This window comes from Ipomoea nil, unplaced genomic scaffold (assembly GCF_001879475.1).
Source record: "Ipomoea nil cultivar Tokyo-kokei standard unplaced genomic scaffold, Asagao_1.1 scaffold1921, whole genome shotgun sequence".
NCBI classification, from domain to species: Eukaryota; Viridiplantae; Streptophyta; class Magnoliopsida; order Solanales; family Convolvulaceae; genus Ipomoea; species Ipomoea nil.
The window spans coordinates 1-6,492 of NW_017618349.1; the positions used below are offsets into that span (position 1 = coordinate 1).

General features: G+C 34.2%; 7 non-coding genes across 7 annotated transcripts; all 7 read right to left on the bottom strand.

Annotated features, from left to right (window-relative positions):
- Window positions 1-391: 391 nt before the first annotated feature.
- Window positions 392-471, bottom strand: TRNAL-UAG. Its single transcript has one exon. It is a non-coding gene; the product is annotated as a tRNA-Leu (tRNA).
- A 387-nt stretch (window positions 472-858) lies between these two features.
- TRNAL-UAG lies at window positions 859-938 on the bottom strand. The gene has a single exon. It is a non-coding gene; the product is annotated as a tRNA-Leu (tRNA).
- A 1,439-nt stretch (window positions 939-2,377) lies between these two features.
- Window positions 2,378-2,457, bottom strand: TRNAL-UAG. Its single transcript has one exon. It is a non-coding gene; the product is annotated as a tRNA-Leu (tRNA).
- A 428-nt stretch (window positions 2,458-2,885) lies between these two features.
- TRNAL-UAG lies at window positions 2,886-2,965 on the bottom strand. Its single transcript has one exon. It is a non-coding gene; the product is annotated as a tRNA-Leu (tRNA).
- Window positions 2,966-3,898: 933 nt separating this feature from the next.
- Window positions 3,899-3,978, bottom strand: TRNAL-UAG. Its single transcript has one exon. It is a non-coding gene; the product is annotated as a tRNA-Leu (tRNA).
- A 955-nt stretch (window positions 3,979-4,933) lies between these two features.
- On the bottom strand, window positions 4,934-5,013 carry TRNAL-UAG. The gene has a single exon. It is a non-coding gene; the product is annotated as a tRNA-Leu (tRNA).
- A 935-nt stretch (window positions 5,014-5,948) lies between these two features.
- TRNAL-UAG lies at window positions 5,949-6,027 on the bottom strand. Its single transcript has one exon. It is a non-coding gene; the product is annotated as a tRNA-Leu (tRNA).
- Between the last annotated feature and the right edge of the window lie 465 nt (window positions 6,028-6,492).

Sequence of the window (6,492 nt, forward strand, 5' to 3'; positions counted from 1 at the left end):
CCTGTTCGATTCTAACCAACACCCTCTTGGTAAAATCCAATGCACATGATCTTTTTAGTGCAGGTTTGCTGACATCTGATCTCTTGTGTGGTTTAAATGATATCTTAGCAGTGAATAGGGAGTGCACGGGTGCAATGTCGTCATCAGGTGATTGGGTATACGGCATATAGTATGCAAATAGACATTAAACACAAAAGATAAGTTAAATCCAATTCTTTAGAAGTTACAATATATTTATTATTTACCATCAATTCTGATAAAAAAAAAAGAAATAAACATTAATGACTGACTAACCTTTTTCTACTAATTTTCGTATTTTGCTGTTTAAGTAATTGTTTTTCATGGAAAAGTGAAATACAATGGAGAGCGTAGGGATATTTTTAAACATCTCTTGACGCTGTGGGATTTGAACCCACGCCCTTTCGGACCAGAGCCTAAATCTGGCGCCTTAGACCACTCGGCCAAACGTCAATATATCAATAAATAGAATTAATATTTTCTTGAAGAAAACTGTTCGATTCTAACCAACACCCTCTTGGTAAAATCCAATGCACATGATCTTTTTAGTGCAGTTTTGCTGACATCTGATCTCTTGTGTGGTTTAATGATATCTTAGCAGTGAATAGGGAGTGCACGGTGCAATGTCATCATCAGGTGATTGGGGTGTACGGCATATAGTATGCAAATAGACATTAAACAAAAGATAAGTTAAATCCAATTCTTTTAAAAAAAAAAAGAAATAAACATTAATGACTGACTAACCTTTTTTCTACTAATTTTCGTATTTTGCTGTTTAAGTAATTGTTTTTCATGGGAGTGAAATACAATGGAGAGCGTAGGATATTTTTAAACATCTCTTGACGGCTGTGGGATTTGAACCCACGCCCTTTCGGACCAGAGCCTAAATCTGGCGCCTTAGACCACTCGGCCAAACCATCTATATATCAATAAAATAGAATTTATGTTTTCTTGAAGAAAACCTGTTTGATTTTAACCAACACCCTCTTGGTAAAATCCAATGCACATGATCTTTTTAGTGCAGTTTTGCTGACATCTGATCTCTTGTGTGTTTAAATGATATCTTAGCAGTGAATAGGGAGTGCACGGGTGCAATCATCATCAGGTGATTGGGGTATACGGCATATAGTATGCAAATAGACGTTAACACAAAAGATAAGTTAAATCCAATTCTTTTAGAATTACAATATATTTATTATTTACCATCAATTCTGTTAAAAAAAAAAAACATTAATGACTTACTACCTTTTTTCTACTAATTTTCGTATTTTGCTGTTTAAGTAATTGTTTTTCATGGAGTAAAATAAAAAGGAGAGCGTAGGGATATTTTTAAACATCTCTTGACTGTGGATTTGAACCCACGCCCTTTCGGACCAGAGCCAAATCTGGCACCTTAGACCACTCGGCCAAAACCGTCTATATATCAATAAAATAGAATTTATATTTTCTTGAAGAAACCTGTTCGATTCTAACCAACACCTCTTGGTAAAATCCAATGCACATGATCTTTTTAGTGCAGGTTTGCTGACATCTGATCTCTTGTGTGGTTTAAATGATATCTTAGCAGTGAATAGGGAGTGCACGGGTGCAATGTCGTCATCAGGTGATTGGGGTATACGGCATATAGTATGCAAATAGACATTAACACAAAAGATAAGTTAAATCCAATTCTTTTAGAAGTTACAATATATTTATTATTTACCATCAATTCTGTAAAAAAAAAAAAAAATAAACATTAATGACTGACTAACCTTTTTTCTACTAATTTTCGTATTTTGCTGTTTAAGTAATTGTTTTTCATGGAGTGAAATACAATGGAGAGCGTAGGGATATTTTTAAACATCTCTTGACGGCTGTGGGATTTGAACCCGCCCTTTCGGACCAGAGCCTAAATCTGGCGCCTTAGACCACTCGGCCAAACCGTCAATATATCAATAAAATAGAATTAATATTTTCTTGAAGAAAATCTGTTCGATTCTAACCAACACCCTCTTGGTAAAATCCAATGCACATGATCTTTTTAGTGCAGGTTTGCTGACATCTGATCTCTTGTGTGGTTTAAATGATATCTTAGCAGTGAATAGGGAGTGCACGGGTGCAATGTCATCATCAGGTGATTGGGGTATACGGCATATAGTATGCAAATAGACATTAACACAAAAGATAAGTTAAATCCAATTCTTTTAGAAGTTACAATATATTTATTATTTACCATCAATTCTGTTTAAAAAAAAAAAGAAATAAACATTAATGACTGACTAACCTTTTTTCTACTAATTTTCGTATTTTGCTGTTTAAGTAATTGTTTTTCATGGAGTGAAATACAATGGAGAGCGTAGGGATATTTTTAAACATCTCTTGACGGCTGTGGGATTTGAACCCACGCCCTTTCGGACCAGAGCCTAAATCTGGCGCCTTAGACCACTCGGCCAAACCATCTATATATCAATAAAATAGAATTTATGTTTTCTTGAAGAAAACCTGTTCGATTTTAACCAACACCCTCTTGGTAAAATCCAATGCACATGATCTTTTTAGTGCAGTTTGCTGACATCTGATCTCTTGTGTGGTTTAAATGATATCTTAGCAGTGAATAGGGAGTGCAAGGGTGCAATATCATCATCAGGTGATTGGGGTATACGGCATATAGTATGCAAATTAACAACAAAAGATAAGTTAAATCCAATTCTTTTAGAAGTTACAATATATTTATTATTTACCATCAATTCTGTTTAAAAAAAAAAAAGAATAAACATTAATGACTAACTAACCTTTTTTCTACTAATTTTCGTATTTTGCTGTTTAAGTAATTGTTTTTCATGGAGTGAAATACAATGGAGAGTGTAGGGATATTTTTAAACATCTCTTGACGGCTGTGGGATTTGAACCCACGCCCTTTCGGACCAGAGCCTAAATCTGGCGCCTTAGACCACTCGGCCAAACCATCTATATATCAATAAAATAGAATTTATGTTTTCTTGAAGAAAACCTGTTCGATTTTAACCAACACCCTCTTGGTAAAATCCAATGCACATGATCTTTTTAGTGTTGTTTTGCTGACATCTGATCTCTTGTGTGGTTTAAATGATATCTTAGCAGTGAAGGGAGTGCAAGGGTGCAATGTCATCATCAGGTGATTGGGGTATACGGCATATAGTATGCAAATAGACGTTAACACAAAAGATAAGTTAAATCCAATTCTTTTAGAATTTGCAATATATTTATTATTTACCATCAATTCTGTTAAAAAAAAAAACATTAATGACTTACTGACCTTTTTTCTACTAATTTTCGTATTTTGCTGTTTAAGTAATTGTTTTTCATGGAGTGAAATAAATGGAGAGCGTAGGGTTATTTTTTAAACATCTCTTGATAGCTGTGGATTTGAACCCACGCCCTTTCGACCAGAGCCTAAATCTGGCACCTTAGACCACTCAGCCAAACCGTCTATATATCAATAAAATAGAATTTATATTTTCTTGAAGAAAACCTGTTCGATTCTAACCAACACCCTCTTGGTAAAATCAATGCACATGATCTTTTTAGTGCAGTTTTGCTGACATCTGATCTCTTGTGTGGTTTAAATGATATCTTAGCAGTGAATAGGGAGTGCACGGGTGCAATGTCGTCATCAGGTGATTGGGGTATACGGCATATAGTATGCAAATAGACATTAACACAAAAGATAAGTTAAATCCAATTCTTTTAGAAGTTACAATATATTTATTATTTACCATCAATTCTGTTAAAAAAAAAAAATAAACATTAATGACTGACTAACCTTTTTTCTACTAATTTTCGTATTTTGCTGTTTAAGTAATTGTTTTTCATGGAAAAGTGAAATACAATGGAGAGCGTAGGGATATTTTTAAACATCTCTTGACGGCTGTGGGATTTGAACCCACGCCCTTTCGGACCAGAGCCTAAATCTGGCGCCTTAGACCACTCGGCCAAACCGTCTATATATCAATAAAATAGAATTTATATTTTCTTGAAGAAACCTGTTTGATTCTAACCAACACCCTCTTGGTAAAATCCAATGCACATGATCTTTTTAGTGCAGTTTTGCTGACATCTGATCTCTTGTGTGGTTTAAATGATATCTTAGCAGTGAATAGGGAGTGCACGGGTGCAATGTCGTCATCAGGTGATTTGGGTATACGGCATATAGTATGCAAATAGACATTAACACAAAAGATAAGTTAAATCCAATTCTTTTAGAAGTTACAATATATTTATTATTTACCATCAATTCTGATAAAAAAAAAAAAAGAAATAAACATTAATGACTGACTAACCGTCTTTCTACTAATTTTCGTATTTTGCTGTTAAAGTAATTGTTTTTCATGGAAAAGTGAAATACAATGGAGAGCGTAGGGATATTTTTAAACATCTCTTGACGGCTATGGGATTTGAACCCACGCCCTTTCAGACTAGAGCCTAAATCTGGCGTCTTAGACCACACAACCAAACCGTCAATATATCAATAAAATAGAATTAATATTTTCTTGAAGAAAATCTGTTCGATTCTAACCAACACCCTCTTGGTAAAATCCAATGCACATGATCTTTTTAGTGCAGGTTTGCTGACATCTGATCTCTTGTGTGGTTTAAATGATATCTTAGCAGTGAATAGGGAGTGCACGGGTGCAATGTCATCATCAGGTGATTGGGGTGTACGGCATATAGTATGCAAATAGACATTAACACAAAAGATAAGTTAAATCCAATTCTTTTAGAAGTTACAATATATTTATTATTTACCATCAATTCTGTTTAAAAAAAAAAAAGAAATAAACATTAATGACTGACTAACCTTTTTTCTACTAATTTTCGTATTTTGCTGTTTAAGTAATTGTTTTTCATGGAAAAGTGAAATACAATGGAGAGCGTAGGGATATTTTTAAACATCTCTTAACGGCTGTGGGATTTGAACCCACGCCCTTTCGGACCAGAGCCTAAATCTGGCGCCTTAGACCACTCGGCCAAACCGTCAATATATCAATAAAATAGAATTATATTTTCTTGAAGAAAACCTGTTCGATTTTAACCAACACCCTCTTGGTAAAATCCAATGCACATGATCTTTTTAGTGCAGTTTTGCTGACATCTGATCTCTTGTGTGGTTTAAATGATATCTTAGCAGTGAATAGGGAGTGCAAGGGTGCAATATCATCATCAGGTGATTGGGGTATACGGCATATAGTATGCAAATAGACGTTAACACAAAAGATAAGTTAAATCCAATTCTTTTAGAATTTGCAATATATTTATTATTTACCATCAATTCTGTTAAAAAAAAAACATTAATGACTTACTACCCTTTTTTCTACTAATTTTCGTATTTTGCTGTTTAAGTAATTGTTTTTCATGGAGTGAATAAAATGGAGAGCGTAGGGTTATTTTTAAACATCTCTTGAAGCTGTGGATTTGAACCCACGCCCTTTAGGACCAGAGCCTAAATCTGGCACCTTAGACCACTCGCCAAACCGTCTATATATCAATAAATAGAATTTATATTTTTCTTGAAGAAAACCTGTTCGATTCTAACCAACACCCTCTTGGTAAAATCCAATGCACATGATCTTTTTAGTGCAGGTTTGCTGACATCTGATCTCTTGTGTGGTTTAAATGATATCTTAGCAGTGAATAGGGAGTGCACGGGTGCAATGTCGTCATCAGGTGATTGGGGTATACGGCATATAGTATGCAAATAGACATTAACACAAAAGATAAGTTAAATCCAATTCTTTTAGAAGTTACAATATATTTATTATTTACCATCAATTCTGATAAAAAAAAAAAAGAAATAAACATTAATGACTGACTAACCTTTTTCTACTAATTTTCGTATTTTGCTGTTTAAGTAATTGTTTTTCATGGAAAAGTGAAATACAATGGAGAGCGTAGGGATATTTTTAAACATCTCTTGACGGCTGTGGGATTTGAACCCACGCCCTTTCGACCAAAGCCTAAATCTGGCGCCTTAGACCACTCGGCCAAACCGTCTATATATCAATAAAATAGAATTTATATTTTCTTGAAGAAACCTGTCTCGATTCTAACCAACACCCTCTTGGTAAAATCCAATGCACATGATCTTTTTAGTGCAGTTTTGCTGACATCTGATCTTGTGTGGTTTAAATGATATCTTAGCAGTGAATAGGGAGTGCACGGTGCAATGTCGTCATCAGGTGATTGGGTATACGGCATATAGTATGCAAATAGACATTAACACAAAAGATAAGTTAAATCCAATTCTTTTAGAAGTTACAATATATTTATTATTTACCATCAATTCTGATAAAAAAAAAAAAGGAATAAACATTAATGACTGACTAACCTTCTTTTCTACTAATTTTCGTATTTTGCTGTTAAAGTAATTGTTTTTCATGGAAAATGAAATACAATGGAGAGCGTAGGGATATTTTTAAACATCTCTTGACGGCTGTGGAATTTGAACCCACGCCCTTT